This window comes from Lissotriton helveticus, chromosome 11, assembly GCF_964261635.1.
Source record: "Lissotriton helveticus chromosome 11, aLisHel1.1, whole genome shotgun sequence".
Lineage (NCBI taxonomy): Eukaryota > Metazoa > Chordata > Amphibia > Caudata > Salamandridae > Lissotriton > Lissotriton helveticus.
In genome coordinates this window covers 957,354,109-957,378,421 of record NC_136072.1, presented here as the reverse complement: position 1 = coordinate 957,378,421, position 24,313 = coordinate 957,354,109, and positions in this window count along the sequence as shown.

Sequence of the window (24,313 nt, the reverse complement as noted above, 5' to 3'; positions counted from 1 at the left end):
TTTTAACGCCCCTCCTGTCGCTGCAAGCGCGTCAGGGTAGGCGCCGCAGCAAGGGACGGCGGGATCTGTAGTCCCGAGGTCGTTGGCGCTCCTGCGCTTCTCTGGTCCCGGCAAGGCAAGGTCTCTCCCAGGTCAGTGTCTGTGTCACTTGGAAAGCGTTAACCATTCTGTGCCTCTGCCTGTCTGTAAAAGACACTTCTGGATTGGCTAGTCAGTTGGCTCTTGTACAATCGCTCTAGAGAGTCACACATAGGGAGCTGATGTGTACCTTGCAATACTGATGGCCAGCACCAGGCTGATTTGTCTTCCTGAGCTAGAGTGGTGGGATGAATTGTCACTCACACCTGAACAGGCTTCTGCCTGTCCACCCCCTGTAGTATGTCTGGAGCCAGGTCAGGGAAAGGCAGGTTCTTGTGCACTACAAAAACTTTAATCTGAAGTTTCCCTACTTCAAAGGCAGAAAGGGATATAAGTATTGGACCTCTAACACCCCAAAACCAGTGAAGACACAAAATTAAGTATGGCAGTGCCAAAAACTAAAAGAGGTTGATAGAAGATATGCTATTTTGTAATAATATAGAAACAATCAGGAATCCAGAGTATGGACGTCACAGGACTTCCGCCACATTTACGAAGAAAGTCATTCTTTATGGAAGAGGAAACCTCACACACATAATAGTGTCATGCCTTATCATCTGCAGCCTCTCCCCACCCTGGTACGTCAGTGCTACCAGGCCGGACGCAACCTCCACGAAGACTTTAAAGAAAAGAGGGAGTTCTGAGATAAAAACTAGTTGACAAAGCGGGATACTCACTTTGATAAAAAATACCTTGATGTTCCTCTGTAGTTTACCTTTATTGGTGAGGGGAAACAGGTATATCTAAAAACAATCACAAACGGGTATGCTGAGGACAATAGTCAGACCTGTCTCTCATCTTTCTACATGTTTCTGTCCTTTGATAATAGCCTAACGGGCCAGGGGCATACTTGAGGGCTTGTGGATCCCTTCAACTAGCTTCAGTGGCTCTAATAGTCACTTAACCAACTGCTTCTAAAATGTGTAAGCTACATTTATCCCAGGTGAATACCACGTGATACTGGATCTAGTTTAATACATTAACCCTAAACTTTAGGGGATACCAGCTTTCTGGTCAAGGAATGGGGTGATGACCTTTGTAGTCACATATTCTTCTAAAAGTACACAGACATCCGGATAGGTGAGATATAGGTAACCCTGTGTGGTGAACCTTTTGAAGACTGTATGACTACAAAGGACATCACAAAATTTCATGAAGATTCGTCAAACGGCGCCAAAGATATAGGCAAGTCAACTTCAAGAGTTGGTAATGGATTTAATGGCCCCCAAAATTAAAGGGGGATGGAATTCTGAACCTAGGCCATTTGGAATCGAGGTATGCCATTCAGTTTAACATAACACCATGATTCCGGTAGGGATCACCTCAGATGAGGAACTAGCTGTACATTTAGGATGAGCTAGTTGGAGCATCGATTTTATCTTACATTTGAGGTAGAAAATCAGCTTTGACACCTTGAGGAATGTTTGTTCAACTGACCATGTTGTTTCATTCCATAGGCCAGAATGTAAAAGATACGAGATTTGTAGTTACAAGGAAGTGGCAGCATTTCAGTTTTAACTGTTTTTAATGAGTTGTTTTGCAGGCTAAAAAGAAAACAAGGAAAAGCAACAGCTTAACAACGTTGGAATCAAGTTTCATGTATCATGTTTGTTCTGGATGTGTTGAAAGTTGATACCATGCAATTAGGAATTGAGGCTTAATGCCCACTAGCAGCATCTCAATCTCCTCAGTGAGCAGTGCTGCTTCCAGTAATACTACCAATGAGCTCCCTTTGGGGGAAGGGACCACATCCTTTCAAAGAGAACTAGAGAAGCTGAGGATAAGTGGCAAACAAAGATAAAAGGACCCACAAAAAACAGGAGAGGTGGGTGCAGGTCAAAGAGGGGTATAGAAGAATGTACCGAGGACAGCTTGAGAATGTCAACACGTTCTAAAAAAGACTGAGATAATCACCAGTTTAGAAGGGAACGCTTTACAGGCAGAATCAATGGGAAACAATGACCTGAAAATGATTAATATGTCCACAAGATTGCTTGATTCTGATGAAATGAATTTGCTCTGTAAGGGTCTTAACTCTTGTCCAACCTAGGATGGTGAGTTGATGAATGTTCATGTGGAACTATTTAAATTTGTTAGATCTCTAAAATGAAAAGATTTCTTCATTGACTAAGTGCCGCCAGTGACTATGTCCAATAATGTATCAATGTCTACTACGCACGCTATAGCTGATGTCAGAAATATACAACATCTCGTCTTCTTGGGGGAGGATGAAAGGGTAGATATGCAATCCTTGCTCGAGTAAATGAATATAACAGAAAATCTGATGGTTGACAGTGACCTACGGCCCAAATCCAAATTTACTCCTTCCACCATTAGCCATCGGAACATTGGCCTGTTCTCAGAGAGAATCAGTGAGGGTCTGTATGAAATGGAAGCGTCTAACAAATTTGAGGGAAAGCCACAACACAATGTGACACCTGGTGAAATAAAAGCATTGATAAGGTTACTGGAGGATGAGAACATTGTGGTAAGGGAGGCGGACAAGGGCAGTAAAGTGTTGTTATGAATACATTGGATTATGTAGGAGAAATCAACCGCCAGCTTAGCGATGGTCAATGTTATGAGATGATCGAGGACAATCCCATTGGTGAATTGACATCGGTCATCAACCTCAAATTGTCAGAATGGAAGTACTTATGTTTGTTGAGTGACCATGAGTACAGGTACCTTAAGGTTGAAAATCCTAGATTTCCTTGTATTTACATACTCTCCATGGTACACAAGATGGGGGACTTCCACCGGGGAGACCTATTATATCAGGGTTGGGGTCTCCGACGGACAGATAATGTGAATTCATAGATCTCAAGTTATATAAACACGTGCAGAACCTACCATCTTACATCAGGGACAGCAAGGACATACTGAGTACATTCAAGGACCTCACCCCGTCCAATGAATTGCTTTTTGTGACCCTGGACGTAGTTAGCCTCTATACATGTATCCAACACAAATTTGGACTCTTGGCAGCCAGGTCATACCTGGACAGAGAGGGGGCAGATTGTTATGAGCATAACAAGATGGTCATAGAAATGATGGCTCTGAAGGGGCGTAGCATGGTACAGATGTGAGCAGTATCCCCGAAATGCAGTTATTCTGAGCACTGGGTGCAACTATTTAAAAAACTCTGCATGGCAGAATACCCTTGGGGCTGACCCCAGGAAGAACAATTGGCAGATCTCGAGCAGAGAGAAAATAGAGGTGCTTTGACACGCTGCGGAGCTGCGCTGAGTGAGCCAAAATGGCTGGCGCAAAGTGAAGGGGCAGACCCTGGCAGAAGAGTGGATGGGAAGTGGCCTGAGAAGCTAATGCAGGTGAATCCTGTACTGCGGAGTAGAACCCTGGCAATGGCAAAGTAGTGGCCCTGGGGTCACCGCCCACATCACCAATACCCGCCAAAGGAGCCCGAAGATCCTACTGGCGCAAACACTGGGTGCTCTGAGGGTAGGAGGAGGCAGGCTCGTCGGAGGAGGCGGGGGATGAGAACGGCCTTGCTGGATGCGCAAGGGATACGGTGGCTGCAGCAGAGCGAGCACACGTACTCAAGGCCTGCAAAACCATGGGTGTACTGGAGGAACTCAGAGATCGATGGGAGAAGGCCCCAGCTCTTAGGGTGGGCTCTTGAGGGGAGAGGACTGGGAAGGCCAAAGTAAGTCCCCACCTCAAATGCTCTATTTGGACACATATCCCCCATACTAGAATGGGGGAACTGTCATGGGACGCCCACTGTGGCCCTGTGGGGGATCGACTGTTGAGGTGCCTAGTTCTAAGGGTAGGCCCTGGCCTGGGAAGGCCAAAAACAAGACCCCACCCAGGCTGCATTACTGGGTCACACAGCCCCCATACTAGAACGATGAGACCATGGTAGGATGCCCACTGTGGCTCTAAAAGGGGGTTAAAGCGGGAGAAAGGCATTGGTGAGTTGGCGAGGAATCTACAGAGCTACAAGCCATCCACCCGACAGGGAAATATGATATAATAAGGCCCAGAAAGCACTCAGCTGGCAGGTGGGAAAGGATGCTGCTCCCATGAGACCTACTTTGACGTACCTGCAGAGAGGCGTTAGAGGTGAAAATCGACATGATAGGGACAGATCTAAGCCTGCTGAAGGACGACCTCCCCAAACTTAAGGAGCGCGTCGTAATTACTGAAAAAGCACTCACTGACCTCCCGGAGGCTGTGACCACTTTACAACATTCACACAAAGCAGTGGAAGCCAATATCAAGTTCCGAGAGGGAAGGGCTGAAGACAGAGAGGGAAGATCCAGTTGGAATAAGTTATGAATAGTGGGAGTACCTGAGAGAACAGAAGGCACAGACATGGTACGATTCATTGAGGACGCGCTCAAAACTGATGTGGCCCCAGAGGGGCTTTTTCCATTCTATGCACTGGAAAAAGCTCACAGGGTCCCAGCCAGACCACCCAAACTTGGAGCTCCCCCTCATCCAATAATGGCACAGCTCCTCCACTTCAGATATGGTGATCACATTTTCCGCCAAGCCCTCCAAATGCAAGACCTACAGATGGATAACAGCAAGATAATGATCTTTCTGGACTTTACTAGGGAAGTACAACATCAAAGGGCGTTATTTCCGGCTCTTAAGAGGAAGCTTCAGCAACTGCAGATCCCTTACACAATGCTGTTTCCGGAACATCTTTGAGTAGCTAACTCGACCGGAGCAAAGTTCTTCACCACCCGAAAGGAGGCGTGGGAATGGCTGGACACTCACCAGGTCCAAGGAAGCCTCAATCCCTCCCCGGACCTGATGTAACAGAGCACAAACAAAAGTAAAAATGCGCCTTGAGCCCCGTCTCCCAAGGAGCTTAGATCTGAGTGACGCAAAACATTACAGACAGCTGCAGAACTTAGTCAGGGGTGTGGTCCCTGACTTGCCTTTGCCAGTCTGTCACTACCAGACATCTTTCTGACCTCATGGGAGGAGAGACAGTGCCCTCAGAGGACAGAGACACAGCCTGCTCTGGGTGGAAGTGCTTCGCACCTCCTCCAGGACAGGATAGCCTTCCTGGGCAGGGCAATGCTGCCTTTGAAATCCAATTCAGAAACCTACAGATAGTGGGGGAAGCCAAACACCCTTTCATGCTCCAGTTTTGGCAGGAGGACAGGTGGAAAAAATAGTTAGATTAGAAGGAGGGTCCCCACTTAGCCTACACCACCCCTAGGGTGGGGCAGGCGATATGAACCCCTCTCCTGAAATTCCACTATTGAGATGGTGGAGGAACAACCTATCAGGGCTAAGGTAGTGCCCCTTCTCACAGGAAGTTGTCACTAGAGGCTTTACACATTCTAAAGTTAGATGACCCATTGGCTACTACCTGTCTCCCCTTGTAATGCCCCTAAATCCAGTAATTAGGTAGCACCCTGAGACCTGAACATCAGATTCGATGGGCAAGAGAATTCCAGGGCAAAGAATACCCACTGAATGAGAACTGAAGACCTGCTGCAGCAGAAAAAGGCTCCAAACCTTGCCTGTTGTCCCAGGACTCAACATTTACTGCCTTGCATGTCTTCCTGAACCTGAAAGGACTCCAATAATCTTTGAGCACCTGCAGCCTTCAAGAAATCCCCAAGAAGCTGCCTTGGAGTTAAGGTATCACTCCCCTGCACTCCGCAGGCACCGCTCCTCACGATGTCTGGTTTGTTGACTTTCTATTCCCCAATGATCTCATTGCAGCACTGAAGCAAGAAAAGGTACAACTGCTCAATAGGGTCCAACCTGTCTCCTCACCAGGTTTGGAGACAGCAGGGCCCAACTGGAGATGCGGAGTACCAGATCCCCAATGGCAAACACTGAGAAGAAGAGTCCACTCCATACTCCCAAATTACCAGATTCACGACTTCTGAGATCCACTTTCTGAGTGGCCCAGCTGTCCCAAGTTCACCTCTCCAAGTTGCCTGCTTCTGACCGCGTGGACCTCAAGACACACAAGGCACGTGGCCACACCAGGCCCTAGAACTGACTAACCAGCAGTGATCCCAAGGTCCCCAATCCCTTGCGACCTCCTTCCTTATATTAGCCCCATTGGACTTACCTATAAGTCCTCCTGTGCAGTGTGTTTTCAAGTTCCCCCCTTCGTCTCGGTGCTCTAGCTTCCAAGACCCTCAGCACTCTGCTCCAGGTCGATTCAGGACACTACCGAATTACTCCTGCTGGGACTTTGGAAAAGGTCCTGGTATCGACCTAAGATGAGAAGTGGAACTTTGTGAAGGCATTGCCAGATTTTATATGCATTTGTCTACCCCCCTCCATTGTTTGCAATGGTGAGTAATTGCACACAAAAGAAATATATTTTCCTAATTTTGCAAAATTGTAACTCCGAAAGTACATACCTTAAAACTGTCTTCCTGGTGTAAAAACATTACAGAAGAAATGACATTTAAAAAAAAATTGTCTCTGATTTACTCCTGAGTGTGTATCTCATTTATTGGCTCTGTGGAGTACAACAAATGCTTAGCACTACTCTCCGATAAGCCTAATTGCTTGTCCACACTACCACAAAAAGAACATTAGAATTATCTACTTTTACCTTTATGTACCATTTGGGGATTCTCTGGACTCTTTTCACAATGTACTTCTTTTTAGTACGCTATATAGAAAGCCAACTTCCATCAGTGATAACACTCTTGATACGTTTTAAGTGTATCAACTATCTGTTACTAAAACCAGAAAATACCTTAACACAGTTTCTAGACCCTTTGAGGCTAGGTTTCCAGGCTGAGAATGCAATTGTTTTCTACCCCTTGCTCTGTCTTATTTAGTACAGCTGCCACCCAATGCTTACAAGCCTCTGCCACAGTACTTATACTTTAATGCTTGAATCTAATTAAGCATCATAATGTTTTTATCTTCAGATAACCCAAGATTAAATTCATTTTTAACACCTCTGTATTTTGTCTCAGTTTTGGTCTCTGTCCATGCTTACTTATGTTGGCAACTTTGATGGAAATCTCAGTTATTAATGCACACAGACATTTCTGAAGAGCATCCCAAATTATTTGCATCTCTGCTGTGCCTTCAGTATTGTGAGAAAGTATACTGGACTAGAAGGAAGTACAGTGTGTATAGAGTCCACCAACCCCAGAGGTATAACAGAGGTTAAAGTCAGAACTGACCTTACCCTCCAAAGTGGTAGCTTGGTCGAGCATTAAGGCAGTACCAGAGGACAGTGTAAAGCATTTGATGTACCCAATCAGTCAGCAAAAGGTTTCACACACTCAAGGACTGAACTCCAGGCCAATTGTTTGTACATCCAAAGATATGGTTGTTTTATTTGTAGAACCAACAGTTATAAAAATATACTTTTCACATTACGAGTACTCTCATGTAAATACTTTGCAGAGGAGCAATAAGTTTGTACACACAATAATCACAGGTTAGCTAATAAGCAATACAGTTCTGAAATACACTCTAGCATTGAGCTCAATGGGTTTTCATAGGAAAGTACAGTTGATTATTTTATGGATTACTTTGATAGTTCTAGGACTAGATCTTGGATTCAGTCCTGGGGTCTAAGCTGAAACCAGATTAGCAAAAACGTTTTAGTTACAGTGATGATTTTTCCTGAATATAAAGCTGTTTTAAAAGTTCACACTTAGAAACTTTTCGAGGTGATTCTCACAATGTTATTCAATGGGAGGAAATTCAGGTTACAGGTAAAGTACGATCGCGTTACTTTTGTAACCCAGCACTAGTCTCCTAGGGCCAGCACTGTGGGCTTAACTCAAAACAGGTAGGTAATTGCGTTTCAGTATTTCGTACGATTTTTAAAGAATATTTGCAGTTTTCAAAAGTAGACAGAAGAAATTTCATAGAAAAGCAGACAATGGGTTCCTATGGAGAAAATACAGGTTACTAGTAAACCCGCTAGGGTTTACTTTTGTGGTTCAGTACTGGGCTGAAAGGTACAGTACTGGCTTCTCTCCTGATCACAGGTGAGTATTTTCGAATTCGGACTTTGGCTGATTTTATAGGAATATTTTCAGTTTTCAAAACTTCACACGTAGAAAATTTTCGAGTCAAAAATGGGTCAATGTTATCCAATAGCAGGTAAGTGAATTACCGGTTTCCAGGTGAGTACTTGGTTGGTGAAGTTAGGGTGCTGGGCATAGACTCAGGGGTCCCCCAGGGTCAGGTGAGTACAGTTAGTTCAGTCCCAGCGGTGCAGGTGCGGCCGGGTGCAGAGGTAGATAGGCCCAATGTTATCCAAAGAGGGAAAGGGGGCCTCGGTTGGTGGCTGTTGGCGAGCAGGCCACGCGGCTCTGGGAGTTGGGCTCCTGGTCACTTGCTCAGGGCAAGAGAGGAAGTAGGATAGGGCAAAGAGGTCACGGCCAGCGGCACTCGGGTGGCTGGGTGCAGGGTGCTTTTGAGCCATCGGGCGCTCAATGTTACCAAATGAGGATCTTGAAAAAGGAACAAAGGCTGCAGGCTCGGGGACGGGGACTCTCCAGGGGCGGCCAGCACTTCGAGAGGTAAGTTGGGATGATGGAGCACAGGTAGGTACCCACCAGGGTGGCACAGGGGGCCGTGCGGCGCCGGGAGCAGGGGTTTCTTTGGGGGTCGGAAAAGCTTACCCTCAGCTGATGGCGGTTGGGGTGGCCTCTGGTTCTGAGTCTGCAGGCGTCGGCTGGTTAGTCGAGGAGGGTCTTTGGGCACTGAACTTCGCGTCCCAGTCGCCGGGGGGACGTCCTCGTGGTCTTGGTTTGGGTTGGCCCGGCCCGGGCTCGGCTGGTGCAGAGTGGGCTGGTCTGGAGCTTTCTGGTGAGCACCAGGTGGGTCATTGCAGCCGAGCCTCTGCTGATGGGAGTCCCAATCGCCGAGAGGGTCAAGGGAGGCAGGTCCTCTGGGTGTCCCAAGGTTGCTGTCAGCAGAGGTCTCCGGGTTTAGGCAGGAGCAGGTTCCAGGATCAACAGGCCGGGAGGGCTGGGGCCAAGTCAGTTGTTGTTGTCCTGTTTTAGCAGTTGTACGGCGGGTCTTCTTCTTCTTGGTCTTCTTTCTTCTTTTTGATATCGGGATCTGAGGAAGGAAGGTTCAGGGAGCCCCTAAATACTATATTTAGGGGCGTTACCGGTAGGGCAAGGGCAGGGACCAATGGGTCCCTGTCCTGGGGTGAGTACACCCCCTAGCCTGCTCCTCTCCTGTGGGAGGGGGCAGGAGCCTAGCTGGGATTGGGCAGGACTCCCCAGCTACAAGATGGCCGGAGCCCGGGGTCATGCTTCACCTCGCCTCCTCCACCTGAGAGGTGGAGTTGGCACAGGTTGGCACACCCCCCTTCCTGACGTAGTTTTTCCCGCCAGTCTTCCCACCAGAGTGGTGGTAGGACTGGTGGGGGGCTGGTTGCTGGGTACAGAAAATGGTCTGGAGAAGCTCTCAGAGGCGTTATGCCTTTGAAGCTTCCCACTGTCCATCCTGGGGGAGGAGACATAGCACCTCGCCCAGGATGTGCTTTGCTGCAGACCCAGGAGAGCGGAGGGCTCTCTACCCAAGGGTCCAGCAACATGTCTTCTGTGTGGCAGCCTCTGCAGCCACTCAGCCCAGACGTGGATTGTATGTTCGGGTTTTTGGAGGGCATCTTTAAGATGCCCTCTCGTGCATTTTACAATAAATCCCACACTGGCATCAGTGTGGGATTAATGTGCTGAGAAGTTTGGTACCAATTTTGTCAGTCTTCAGTGAAGCCATTATGGTGCTGTGGAGTTCGTGAATGACAACCTCCCAGCACCATATACTCTTAAATGGCAACACTGCACTTACAGTGCCCAGGAATGGCCCTGGGTACTGTAGGGGCACAGGGCTCATGCACCTGGGCCCTCACCTCTGGCATAGGGCACCCAGCTAGAGGGGTGACAGAAATATGCCAGGGCAGTGGGTTCTGTGGGCATGGCACAAAGGGATGTGTACCATGTCGACTCTTGCTTTAGTTTTGTACTTAGGCACTCAGCCTGCAAAGGCAGAGTGTGGGAGCCAGGGTACAGGGCCCCTGAGGGTGGCACAATAAGTGCTGCAGCCCTCAGGGGTCTTCCCTGGTCACCATGCCCTGGGTACCTAGGGTACCATTCACTAGGGGCTGACAGGGGCCAGATATGCCAATTTGGTATTTTGTTTCAGCAGAGCTTTTCTTTGTAGGGAAGGAACACAGGCCCTAGGTACCTGATTGGCAGGGACCCAGGGCACATAAGGAAAAATTATACATCAGCAGTTCAGAAAAAAGTGGCAAGAAAGATGGCACTTTCTCACAAGTATCTAAAAAGAATATGATGACCTCACCTTACTTGTATGCTTTTTTTGGAACCGTTCTTCTATTAAGCATTTTACGGTCTATGCACCAGGCTTTTCCATTTTTTTCAAGTTAACCAATATCATTAAACAAACAACTGAATTGACTGACAAATGCCTTAGGAGGTTTGTACATGGTGAGAATAGTTTAACATGGAACGCTGCATACCACCTGAACTTTCAGGAATAAAATATTTTTGACTGTTTCTGACTTGCCATATATCTATTAAATGTAACTTTTCACAACTCATAAAAGTCAAACCCATTTACTTACTGTATCAGCTTCATAAAGAAACAATGTACTTGGAAACTAAACTCTGGCTACGATGTATGTATCATATTCAACCCCAGTTAATCAAAAAACAATAGCCTGCCCAATCCAAAATGTGTGTAATTCCTCACTTTTTCCCTTTCTTTACTAAGAGCCCATCTGTACACCAGGTCACACGACTCTTGTACCGTACCATAACTAGCTTCAGATATTTTGAATTTCTCCCTTCAAAATTGCCAATGCTGTTGTGGGGCTGAGCCTTGCATTCACACAGTGTTAAGTTGACATGAGCTTATTAGAAGTTTAAACACCATTTTTCCTTACTGCTGCCTTTTGCACACGGCACACACTTTATTAATTGTTTAGAGTTTAGCAGAGTATTTTGCTTCACATGAGAATAACATGTTTTTCTACATTAGTAGCCTTGCTTGGTAAGCTTAGTCTGAACAGAGAGTGCCGAGAACTTCAAGGTTATTTCAAAACTGTGGTTATTGTTCGGACTGATAAGCGCACGTTCTAGACATAACACATATGCAGCTGTTGCCACCTCTGATTTTGGCTTTTTAATAATGCACTGCGTAGGCATCATCACACACACTTGGATAACATTTGTATGCTGAGAGCTTGTGCAGAATTTGATGTGATCCATTTCTGCTAATACCAGAGTTATGGGGCCGAATATGTAATCCCAAGAGACCTTCTGTAGTTATAAAATAGCCTACTAGCAAGGGAGGTTGAAATATAGGGATATTTTAAACCTGTTTCCATTTAGCATTTTAACATGCTTTATCCCTTTGTACTTTATGGAATAGTAACTATGCTGACAATCTTGTTTCTAATAATATGTCTGCTTGTATTAGCTAAGGTGCTGCGCATGAGAACACGGCGTTGCCTCTTTTTACTCCCTGTTTTGGACTGGTATGAGAGTATAACAAAAGAGTGTTCATGTTTTCCACATTGCTTGAGTTTACCTAAGTCGCATGTTCTGGGTTGTCTAATTATTGGTTTCTTTGCTATAGGACTAAAGAGCTAATGAGACACTGATGCTAGTCTGGTAGGGGATTTTGGGTACTAAGGTGAGTTTTGGCACACCCTAATTCACTGAGGTCCCAAGTATCTGTGCACAGTTCTGTGTAGGAGCAGAATCCCTGCAACAATGCAAGATGTCCTTCATCCTCAGACCTTCATCTAGTCATCACTCCTAGGCTCTTCTTCCATGTCTATGCTATGTGGAGTAATTAAATGTGATTTTATATTTGCTGCCTAAAGATGTCACTGTTTTTCTCAGATCCACCTTCAAATGTTTCTTATTACTTTTCTTAGATGTTGTAGAAGTAATAGGCGTGTCAGAAATCATATGAGGCACACAGAACTATAGTGCAATCATTGGTGCTGCCTCGGTTTGACTATTGTAATTCATTATACCTGGGCACCCCGATTGCCACCACAAGGAAACTTCAGGTGGTGCAGAATTACGCAGCTAGGCTGCTACATAACATCCCCAGAAAACAATCGGCTAAACCAGCAATGAAGGCACTGCATGGCTACCCATCACAGAACGCATGATGTTCAAATAATTTTGCATTGTGCACAAACCCCTCTGGGGTACAGGTCCAAAACGTAACCACTCTTTGATGTCCTTTCATCAGCCTTCCCGCAGCCTGAGATCGGCCAACCTATTCCAAGTAAATGTTCCTAAAATCTTGAGACTACGTTCGGGTGGGCGTATGTTCTCATACAATACATCCAATATATGGAACACGCTACTGATCCAAATTAGATCAACCACTCACCACTTAGCATTCAGGAAGCAATTAAAAACGTGGTTCTTCCAGAAACTGCAGTGAGACTGTAAACTTCTAGTGGTTGCAACCAGCTCTGGGATGCCTAAGGGTAGCCATTTGCTTTACCTAGAATGTAATAGTAATAATAATAATAATAATGATAATAATAATAATGAGATCTTTCTTGTCTTGATAATCTCATTCGCTCTCATACTTTTAGAACATTCCATGATTCCAACCACTGTGGGTGCCTCTGAGCTGTAGTCGACCTGTGAAAAAATATGTAAATAGGAGTGATGTTGTCATGAGTTTCTTCTCCTGGATTAGCATCTTAGTAGAATTTTCAAGTATCATATGTTGTCTTACCATCACCACTGAGTCAATTATTTTGACTTGAAAATCATTCAGAATACTGTCATCTGTGGGACAGAATAGGGGACAATAGGCTTTGGCAGACCTTTCCTGATATATTTATAAATGTTCTTTATGCACCGAGACCAGGCGTTCTGACTGAAAGGTCTATGTTAATAATATCCTTTCCTTGACTAACCACTTTGCTCTAGAGAATCCACTTGGCTGGACATTAGGTTGACTCTCTTAGGACTCCAATTATATTTTTTTGTTTGCATATGAATCTAGCTCTAATAAGACTTTCTCCTCAGATCCTTTAGTCTCACTGTTGTCATCAAACTAGTCTGTTCTTCCTCGGCTGCCCTCTCCCTGAATCATACCTTCTTGCTGAACAAATATAAACAAAACTGAAGCCTTATTAGGTATTATTATTATTGGTAGACACCGGGGCATCCAGGTTGCCACTTTCCTGAACCTCCAGTTTCTGCTTGTTCCAGTCTTATCCAGTGACACCACCCCTGCCCGGATTTTCCTGACTGGGTTTTCCCACTCACTGTTCTTCCAACCAACAGAAGCCCTACCTCCCCAGGAAATACTTAATGCATGCAATAGTGTGAAAACACAGAGGATGTGTACAGCAGGCTCATTGAAGGCTCTTGCCCATCAGAATGCGGACTGCGCCCAGCATCATGATCACTTGCCCTCCCACCTCCACACCGTCACCGAGCGATACACCCTCGACCCTGGAGATCGCAACAAACACTGTCACCACGTCAACCCACACTCCATGTAGGACCTTTCACTTGCAACCACTGCCACTTCATCTGCAAAAGCACACACACAGCCAACCAACCAGTCCCACACCAAGCTTACCATTGACCCCACCTGCACAAAACACTGGCTTGCATGTGCCCTTCTCAACACACACTCACTATACAAACACAGAACCGAGATTTGGGACCACATCTCCACCCAACGTCCTCTTTCTCACTGAAACCTGGCTCATACCCAACTTCAATGCCCGAAATCACCACCACAATACCTGAAGAATACAAGATCACCCACAATGGCCACGTCAACAAGCCTGGCGGAAGGATTGTCATCATTCACAAGGAATCCATCATATGCACCACCACAAATGGCAATATCAACCCAGCCATGGAACACCTCAATTCCGACTCCAAACAGACAACAAAACACCATCAGGGGCACTCTCACCTACTGCTTTCCAGGACTACATCCAGTCTTCCGCAACTTCATTGCAACTTAATTGGTAACTTCATCATCCGCCATAGGCTCCAATAACTTCATTTCCTCTGTGACCTCAGCTTCCATTTCAATGACCATAATTACATTAACACTACCAACCTCCTCAACAGCATGAACAACATTGTACTCACCCAGCTCATCCGCTATTCTATGCACATGCTAGACCCCATCTTCACTTCCAGCGACAGCCAAACCACAGAACTCACCTGGACCTACCACTTCTTTGTTTACCTCAACATCACCAGGTCATGGGCCTCCACCCTCAGTCTGCCTGATGTCCCCACCACAGTTGGAGCAAAGAAGTCTCAAGGGACACTTGTATCAACGCCCCCAATACCACCCACCCCATCTTCACCAACAACCTAGACCTGAACATTCAACAACTGGATCACCAACTGCACTGGCAGCATAGTTCCCATTGGCAACAACACCTCCAGAAGTTCTACCAAGCAGGATGGTTGGTAGACTGAAGACCTCAGAACCACTAAATGACATTGTAAATAATTGGAAAAGAGATGGCACACCTGGAACAACATGACTGACAAGACCGCCTTCAAACCAGCACTCAACCTCTCCCGAAGACAGTGGATAGAATAAAAAAAATGCCTTAGCCTAACACATTGAATCAAGTTGCAATAACAGCAAAGAACTCTTCAACATTCTTAAAAAATTCTTCAACCCCTCAGCTGCAACAAACAGCATGACTCCCTCTCAGGAACTCTGCGACAGCCTTGTAAACTTCTTCCATCACAAAGTCTACAGACTCTTTAAGCCCAAGGTCACCAACTTCTTCAAGAAATACAACGACCTCGCTACCACAACAGACATGTAACTAACTAAATGGAGCTAGCATATCCTACAGGAGACCGCCTTCAGTAAGAATGTTGACTCCTCAAGGGGCCCTAACCGACCCATGCCCTCACCTCTTCTTCAGAATAGTTAAAGCCAAATTCAACCACATATCCACCACCCTGTTCAACACCTCAATTGCCACCTTCCCTGAGGACTGGCAATATGCAGAAGTCAATGCCCTACTGAAGAAACCTTAGGCAGACCCAAGTGAACTTGATAACTACCAATCAATATCTCTGCTCCAGTTTCTGGCCAAAGTATTAGAAAAAGCAATCATCCAACAGCTTTCCTCACATCTTCAATGGACTCTCCTACTCGACTCCTCCTAATTCGGATTCTGCAGCAACTACAGCACCATGATTGCCATCATCGCAGCTACTGATGATATCCAAGCCCTACTTGACCGAGGAGAGACTGCACCCCTGATCCTCCTAGGCCTTCAATATGGTCTCCCACCACACACTCATCACAAGGCTGGACAACATAGGTATCTAAAGAGCTGCTCTCAGATGGATCGCCTCTTTTCTCACCAGGAGAGTGCAAAAAGTCTGTCTTCACCTCCAAGCCGAAATAAATCATCTGTTGAGTACCCCAAGGATCCTCACTCAGCCTCACCCTCTTCAATAGTTATATGACACCTTTGGCAAGCATTGCCAAAACCCACTAACTCAACATCATATCCTATGCTGACAAGATACAACTCATCCTCTCCCTCTCCAAAGACACTATTAATTCTAGGAGTGGGCAGAATTTGTGTAGTCGCATTACGCAAACATCCACAAAATGCTAAAAGATATCCGTGAGCTATGCAGAATTCCGCGGGCAAGCGGAATTGCTTGTTCCGCCCATTCTCGCGAACTTGCCCATGCAGTCGCCATCTTGTTTCACTTGTCCCGCTCGCGATGTGTGTTTCCTGATTGCTACCGCGGATGTCTGATGGTGCCACCGAATGACGTGTTTGTGATCGCACACTCTCGTGGGATTGCGCAGCCAGTTACCAAAATCTGGTGGCGTACGCGAACGGATAGGAAAACTCACCGGCAAATGCAGGGGATCCCGGTAAGTCACTACCGTGTGAGTGAACACGCATTTTGAAAGAGTGAACAAGGAAACAATTCTGCTACACCATGGACCGTGGAATTTTGGGCATTTCCGCGTTCTCCGTGGAACACAGAATTGACAGCATTCGGCTAATTCTCCGAGCGGAGTTGACTTTACCACCCAGACCTAATTAATACCAAGACCACCTTTCATAACTGCATGACAGACATTGCCAACTAGATGAAGGCAACTGCCTGACACTCAACCTGGACAAGACAGAGGTACTAGTTTTCAGGAAAAATCTCCCGATGGGACGCTTTATGTTGGCCCTCAGAACTCTGATCTACTCCTACCACCACTGACCATGCTAGGAACCTAGGCATCATTCTGGACAACACGATAAACATGATGACTCAGGTCAATTCCCTCTACTCCTCCTGCTTCTTCATCCTCTGTTTGCTTCGTAAGATATTCAAATGGTTAACCCAAAACTCGAGACAGACTATTACCCAGTACCTAATTTCCAGCTGACTGGACTATGGCAATACTCTCTACACAGGGATCGCAGTTCACCACCTTCAACGACTATAGACCATACAGAACTCTGCAGCCAGACTCATCCTGGCCCTCCCTAGACAAACCCACTACACCCCCTTCCTCAGGAAACTTCATTGGCTCCCTGTGCAGAAGTGTGGCAGTTTAAGCCCCTGACCCATGCACACAAGGCCCTAAACAACTGCGGATCTGCCTACGTAAACGATCGTCTGAACTTCTATCAGACCACCAGAAAGTCCCTCTCCACTTCCCTTTCTCTAACTCTCAATCCCTGCACCTGACATAGCAGATGCGGAGGACGGTCCTTCTCCTACTTAGTAGTGAAGACATGGCATGAGCTACCCTTCCCATCTTTTTCAGAATTCCAAACCTGCCTGAAGTGCTAGCTATTCAGCTGATCAACTCGACCCTTAGAGCGCCTGGATACCCTCCCAGCTGACAAGTAGTGCTCTACAAATCTACTGATTGATTGAGGCAGCTTCTTGTAATGCCGTGTTCTTAATTGAATTAATTCTGTCTTGTTCTGGTTCATCTGATGACAGTGCTTTATTTTCTTCAAAGAGTTAATTTGCCCAGTAAATATGTTGACACACCACCCCTAACTTTAATTCTCAACCATTAAGAAAACCTGCACAACATGGCTTTTTCAGTTGTCATTATTTATAGAATTTTTCAATATCTAAAAACAAATAGAAAACAATTACTACCATGTAGTGCATTTCATAAAACGGTGGTTAAAAGGTGGATTTTTGTTTAGTTTTTTTACAAATCTGCATGTTGATGTCACTTTTTCTCATTTAAAAAAACATTGTAGTATATTTGGCTATTTTCTTGCTTCTCTCGATGGGAAAACACAAATCATTCGTACGTTTGGAATCATCAACACTTGATATGAATGCCTTTTTATGGATAACAAGTATGAAGGTTTATGCACAAAATGTATCCAATTTTTTAAAAAAATGATCAGCACCACGGAGGGGGGACCTTAGCAGTTAAGGGGTTAGTTTCTTGACTGAAGAACGCACACAGCAGATTTGACACATAGGTTTTTCTCACCAAGACCATGGATATTAATCTGCTAGTAGTGCCCCAGAAGGGAAGGGGTACAACAAAGGGTCTGAATTGTGTTTGGAAACCTATCTAGAGTTGTGTTCTTCTCTCACAAAATGCCTTAACTTATTTTTGAAATTTCCCATCATACTTATGCTGGGGTGTTTTATTAGTGACACCAGTAGAGGTTTAGGCATAGTTAATTCCTCTCAAGCCTCATTCTGTTGCACATTTTGGAAGCTTGTGGGGAAACTGCAGATCTGTTGTTGTTACGCAGCCTTGTTCAATAGTAGAAAAAAACATTGTGAAATATTTGTGTACAATTTAATATTGTAAATGTCGCAATGCTCCTCAGTACTGTTTATTGACACTGAAAGTCAGATATTTTTCAATTCTCGTGCCATTTTGAAATGTTTAGTAATATTGAAATGTTTTTATATTTTTGTTGCATATTTGTTTCTATACCATGACAAAACCAGTAGGTCTTTTTATAATTCTATACCAAATGATCGCTATCGGCATTTAAGGGGGTATTGGATTTAGCAGTTAAGGTCTGCTGGTTGGAAAAGTAATGATGATGTCTAAGACCTACAAAGTCTACAATAACAGGATTACCTAAAATGTGTGACCTTTTTTGAGTGAGCTTCCATAATAGCAATTTTTTTTTCACCTGTCATTTTTTACATATTTGTAATTTATTTTGTGTTTAGCATTTAGTTCGGTATGTAAGATGACCATTATTTTTTTAATACAGCTCGATTTTATGGTTAGTCCGTTGCCAAAAAAGAGCTGTTGATCCTGATTAAGGCCTCCAAGATTACTGCCCTCCAATCAGGTTAGAACACGTCAGCAAAGGATATGAAAAGCAGAAATAAGGAATCAAATAAAATCAGGTGTTTGCTAAGCGCAACTACTCACCCGTAAGGGTCTCAAGGTGCTGGAGCTGTGGTGGGGGTTCGCAGGCTCCAATCCATCAAGGAGGGTGTCTGTTGAAGAGCCAGGTTTTGAGGTTACTTGCGAAGATGGAGAGCGATGTTATCTGTCCGAGGTGGAAAGGAAGGTCGTTCCAGGCTCTGGCAGCGTTGAAGGAGAAGGAGAAGGAGCAGCCTCCTGATCTGGTCTTTTTGGTGCGGGGGACCATGGCGAAGGAGGGCTGGGCTGATCGTAGGGTCCTTTGGGGTGTGTGGAATTTGAGTCGGCTGTTCAGGTATGCTGGTCCGGTGTCGTGGAGGGCCTTGTGAGCGTTGGTTAGCATCTTGAAGGTGACTCTAGCTTCGATGGGGAGCCAGTGGAGTGTGCGCAGGAGCTGGGAGATGTGGCAGTGGCTTGGCTGGTTGAGGACCAGTCTTGCTGCAGCGTTTTGGATGTTCTGTAGCCTGCGGGTGATGTTTTAATTTATTTCGGCAGAGAGTGCGTTGCTGTAGTTGAGCCTGCTGGTGACCAGGGCGTGAGTGACGGCCTTCTGTATTCGAGGGGGATCCATTTGAAGATCTTACATAGGAGGCGGAGGGTGTGGAAGCAGGAGTATGAGACGGAGTTGATCTGGCGGTCCATTATGAGCTCTGAGTCCAGGATAATTCCCAGGTTGTGTGCGTGATCCATGGGGGTGGGCGGCCTTCCGAGGGCAGGGAGCCACCAGGTGTCGTTCCAGGCATCTGGGTTTGGGCCAATGATGAGTGCTTCCATTTTGTTGGTGTTTAGTTGTAGACAGCTGTTTTTCATGCCTTCTCAAAAGTAGAGTCTGGCGGTGTTGGGTTCGTTGGATAGGGAGAGGATGAGTTGGGTGTTGCGTATGACACAATGTTGAGTCCATAGGCTCTGACGATGGGGGCGAGCGGAGCCATGTAGTTGTTGAAGAGCGTAGGGCTGAGGGAGGACCCCTGGGGGACTCCGCAGGTGGTAGGTGTAGGGTCTGAGAGGAAAGGGGGGAGTCTGACCCACTGTGTTCTGCCATAGAGGAAGGAGCGGATCCAGTCGAGGGCCGTGTCTTGGATCCCTGCGTCGTGGAGTCTGTGTATTAGGGTGCTATGAGAGACTGTGTTGAACTCCGCTGAGAGGTCGAGGAGGATGAGGGCTGCTGTTTCTCCTTCGTCCAGTAAGGTACAGATGTCGTCTGTTGTGGCAAGGAGGGCGGTTTTCGTACTGTGTTTTTTTCTGGAGCCGGATTGGGAGGAGTCGATGATGTTGTGCTCTTCGATGAATGTGGGGAGTTGGCTCTTTCTCAATTACTTTTGCTGGGAACGGGAGTAGGGAGATGGGTCTGTAGTTTCTGAGGTCGGTGGGATCCACAGAGGACTTCTTCGGGAGGGGATTGATCTCAGCGTGTTTCCAGACGCCAGGGAACGAGGCGGTTGCCAGGGAGCCGTTGATGGTGTGGCAAAGCATGGGTGCGATGGTGTCGGCGGCTCTGTTCAAAATGTTCTGGGGGCAGGAGTCCGTGGGGGCCCCGGAGTGGATTGACTTCATCGTCTTCAGTGTGTCTTCGGTGGTGACGGCTGTCCAGTTGTCGATCGCTGGCTTCGGGGTGTCGGGGGTGGTTGGTGAGGGTTCAGTGTGTTGGTTGTCTTCATCAAAGTTGTTGTAGATGCTCTTGATTTTGTGGTGGAAAAAGGTGCTGAGTTTGTCGCAGAGGTCTTGTGAGGGAGTGATGTTGGTGGACTCGTTGGTGAGTTGGGCAAACTCCTTGATGATGTTGAAGAGTTCTTTGCTGTTGTGTGCACGAGTGGAGATTTTGTCTTCAATCGCTTTTTTCCTCGTTTTTCTGATGAGTTGGTGGTGGGCGTTGGTGGCGGCTCTGAAGTTGTTGTTGGCTTCCGTAGATTTGGTGTTCCTCCAGGCCTTTTTGAGGTGGCGGGAAGTGCGTCTGGACTGTTGAAGTTCAGTGGCGAACCATCTAGCTTTCTTGGCATGGGTGTTGTTTTTCTTGATGGGGGCAACGGTGTTAGCGCTGTTGGAGATCCATCGGAGCAGGGTTCGGGCTGCGGTGTTGACATCATCATTTTCCGCGATGGTTGGGGTGGAGTTGCTGAGTGATGAGGTTAGCTGGTTGTTGGTGATTCTGGCCCAGTTTCTTTGTGGGAGCAGGTGCTGGTGTCTGTGGATGGTGTGTGTTCTGAAGGTGAAGTGGACGCATCGATGGTCAGTCCATGGGAGTTCGGTGGTGTGGCTGAAGGTGATGGAGTTTCCTGTTGTGAATAGGGGGTCGAGGGTGTGTCCTGCTGAGTGGGTGGGTTCGGTCACGATCTGGTGGAGTCCAATGTTGTGGAGGTTTTCCAGGAGGGATGTGGTGCTAGGGTCCAGTTGCTTGTCGAGGTGGAGGTTGAGGTCTCCCAGTAGGGTGTAGTTGGTAGACGCAATGGCATGCGGGGAGATGATGTCCATGATGGAGTTGCGAAAAGTCAGCATGGTCCAGGGGGTTGTTACATGAGGGTTCCTCGGAGGGTGGAGGTAGGGCTGGCCAGTATCTTGAAGTGAAGGTGTTCCATCAGGTTTTTGGGCTTGTTGGGGAGTGTGCTCAGGTGGAGGGTGGATTTGTGGACGATAGTAATTCCTCCTCCAGGGCGGGTGGGGCGGTTTCCAGGGCAGTTGTGTTGTTGCGGGCGGATTGCACTGGGCCAGTGGTCTTGGCGGTGCTGCAGGTGTGCCGGCGCTGGTCGCAGTCAGGTCGCGGACTGGCGCAGACAGACTTGCAATGAGTAAGTGGTTTTGCTTGCCTGTCCCCACAGTGGCCACCATTAAGTTGGGTTCGGGTAGGGTTGGACAGCTGGGAGGCGGGAGCGGGGAGGGGAGCTGGATTGGGCCGGTCACACTGGTCGTGCAGGGGGGAGGGGACGTGGGAGCGGCAGCGGCGGGGAAAAATGGGCTAAAAAAGGCAAAAGGAAAAAGGCAAAAAGAGAGAGAAGTGAAAATAAGCAGCAAAAGTGCAAGAAAGAGTAGAGAGAGGACACAGGAGAGTGAAAGGGAGAGATTAAGATGAGGGTAAAAAAACGAGTGAAAAACAGAGGAAAGACACAGAAGGAGAGCGAGGGGGGAGCTTGAAATGAAGGGAAAACGACAGAAAAAGTGCAAGAAAGAGTGGAGGAAAGACACAGAGGACACAGGAGAGTGAAGGGGAAACTTGAAATGAGGGGAAAACAACAGAAAATGGAGGAAAGACCCAGAAGTGGAGTGAAGGGAGAGATAGAAGTGAGGGAAAAAACAAGTGAAAAAGGAGAGAAAAAGCGGAGCAAGAGAATGAGGTCCCCTGAACCACCAGAGATGAGGCGCAGGTGAAACCTGCGGCTGGAGGAGGGCCTGGAACACCTACACTCGAGAGCGCAGGGGCTTAGGGGAAGGCCTCACTTAATGGTGGAGCTGTAAGGGAGGGAGAGCAATTTCACTGACAATGAGTCAGTGGTCTTGCCGGGAAGAAGTAAAATTGCATTTCAAGCATTGAGTGCATAATGTCGGCCAAAAGAAGGGGGCTGTTTTGGTAAACTACATATGATTTCATTTTATGATGTTTGCCTTAATATTAGTTTATAAACAAAAGTCCAAATGGGCAAAACCGAAGAGCGCATCCAGGCAGTGCACGTGGAAGTTAGTTAACTATTGCAAGAGCCCTCATTGAAGTCCAGAATTCAGTTGTCAAAAGCTGCAATTGGAACTGAAGAGTCAAATCTAGTTGACCTAACAGCCCATACAATTGAGCTAAAATAACAGCTTTTGCCTGGTCAAGCTTTCATTGTTTTGTTTTTTTATTCAATGCTTTCACAATGAAAGGGCTGCAGAATTGCTATCAGTCTTCGCTGTGGCACCTAGGAACATATGAGACGCTATAAAGGTTAGTAATCATCCTAGTACAAAAAGGGGCACATTCTCAAGGTGATATCGCTGCATTAGCGGTACTTTTCTGCTACTAAAGTGGCAATATTTTTATTGCTGTATTCTCAGGCTGTCGCTAACAGCCATTAGCAGCGACAACTAACGCTAATCATATGCAATGTAGGCGTTCTCGTGTTAAAACGCACGCTAACCCCACTTCGCGATATTCTGAACGATCGCCTTGACTGGCGATGCGATAAAAAATACACGCTAAGGCCCATTAGCTGCTGGAACTTAATGACCGGAAAAAAGGAAGTCTTAAAAATGGTGATAAATAGCAGTATAGAAGGGAGACTAGCCCAGAGCCTCATCTGAAGAACCACTGATGCCACGAAGGTACTAACCATGCAGCTTGGAGCACCAAGAAGGCCATAACAACCAGCGGCACTGCTACCTCCCCCAGGACCACCACTGTGGCTGCGTCGAATAAGAAAGCGGGTCTATCGCCAACGCCTCAGCCTCACAGACCTAGCACCAGACGATGTCATTGCCAACTTAAGGCTCCAAAGGACATCCATCCATCGCATCCTGACCCAAATAGCCCACAGGCTGATGGCACCAACACCACGGATAACTAAAATCCCTTTGCAAACAAAGCTGCTGGCTGTGTTGCACTTGTTGGGCTCTGGTACCTTCCAAAAAACAACCCCCAGAGTTGGAGGAGTCTCACAGCCAGCCCTATCAAAGCTCCTCTCAACTGTCTTGGATGGCATCATCAGCCTGATACCCCCTCACCTTCACTTCCCCAACACTGTGCAGGAACAGCTAGAGACCAAGTAAAGGTTCTACGCCATAGCTGGCTTCCCGCATCTGTTGGGGGCAATTGACTGCACACATGTCCTACTTGTGCCTAATGTCAACACTGCACACATATACTGCAACAGAAAGCACACACATTCCATCATTGTGCAGGCAATAGAGGACCACCGGGGGCTGTTTACCAATGTCATAGCCAAGTTCCCAGGCAGTGTGCATGATTCCTACATCTTCTGCAGTACATCATCAACCAACGCTTTCTGGATGGCACATATGGAAATGCATTGCTTGTTGGTAAGTACTAACTGAACACACCACACACCTCAACTCCACAATCATGGAACTCACAACTGTGAGAATGCACCCATTCCAAACTCACATACAACATGCCGATCAACATGCCCACCTACCAGACAAGACAACACAAGTAACTGTGGTAACTGGGGCCAGCCATGTAGACAAAACATCCCCAAAGGCATAGCCCCTCTGCCACACAATTACAAATATGCGGGGAGGTGAGAGCCAAGTATGTGCCTTGTAACAGTTTGCGTTGTGAAGGACTGCTTAGTGACATTTACTACAGAGTGACAATAGTGGATCCAATACATGCATGATTGACAATTCATATGAAACGATGTTTACCCCTCTAAGCAGCAACACGTCACCTATTATGAATTGGTGGTGGAGGCAGGCCCAGCGCCTCATGTACAAGTCAGTGTTCAGCCACCTGACGTGTTTCCATGTGTGCTGCATGATTCAGCACAGATGAAAGTGTGAGTGGGGCTGTCCCAGTATTGCTCCTGTTCCAGTAGGGTAACCTTCCTACACATTAACAAGCCCCCCGCACACAGACACACTTGCACTCTTATAAAAAATTGCCTGTGTTTGTGCATACTTGATGCACTGTACACAGTCGCTGGGGGACACACAGGACTGCACATGAGCATTGAACATATGATGCTGCACTGTGTTGCAGGAGAGTATGAGGGTGGTGCTACACACGGAGGAAGAATGCCTCCTTCCTCCTCCAATTCCTTGTACATGTCACCCTCAGTCAGGATATGTCACAGCA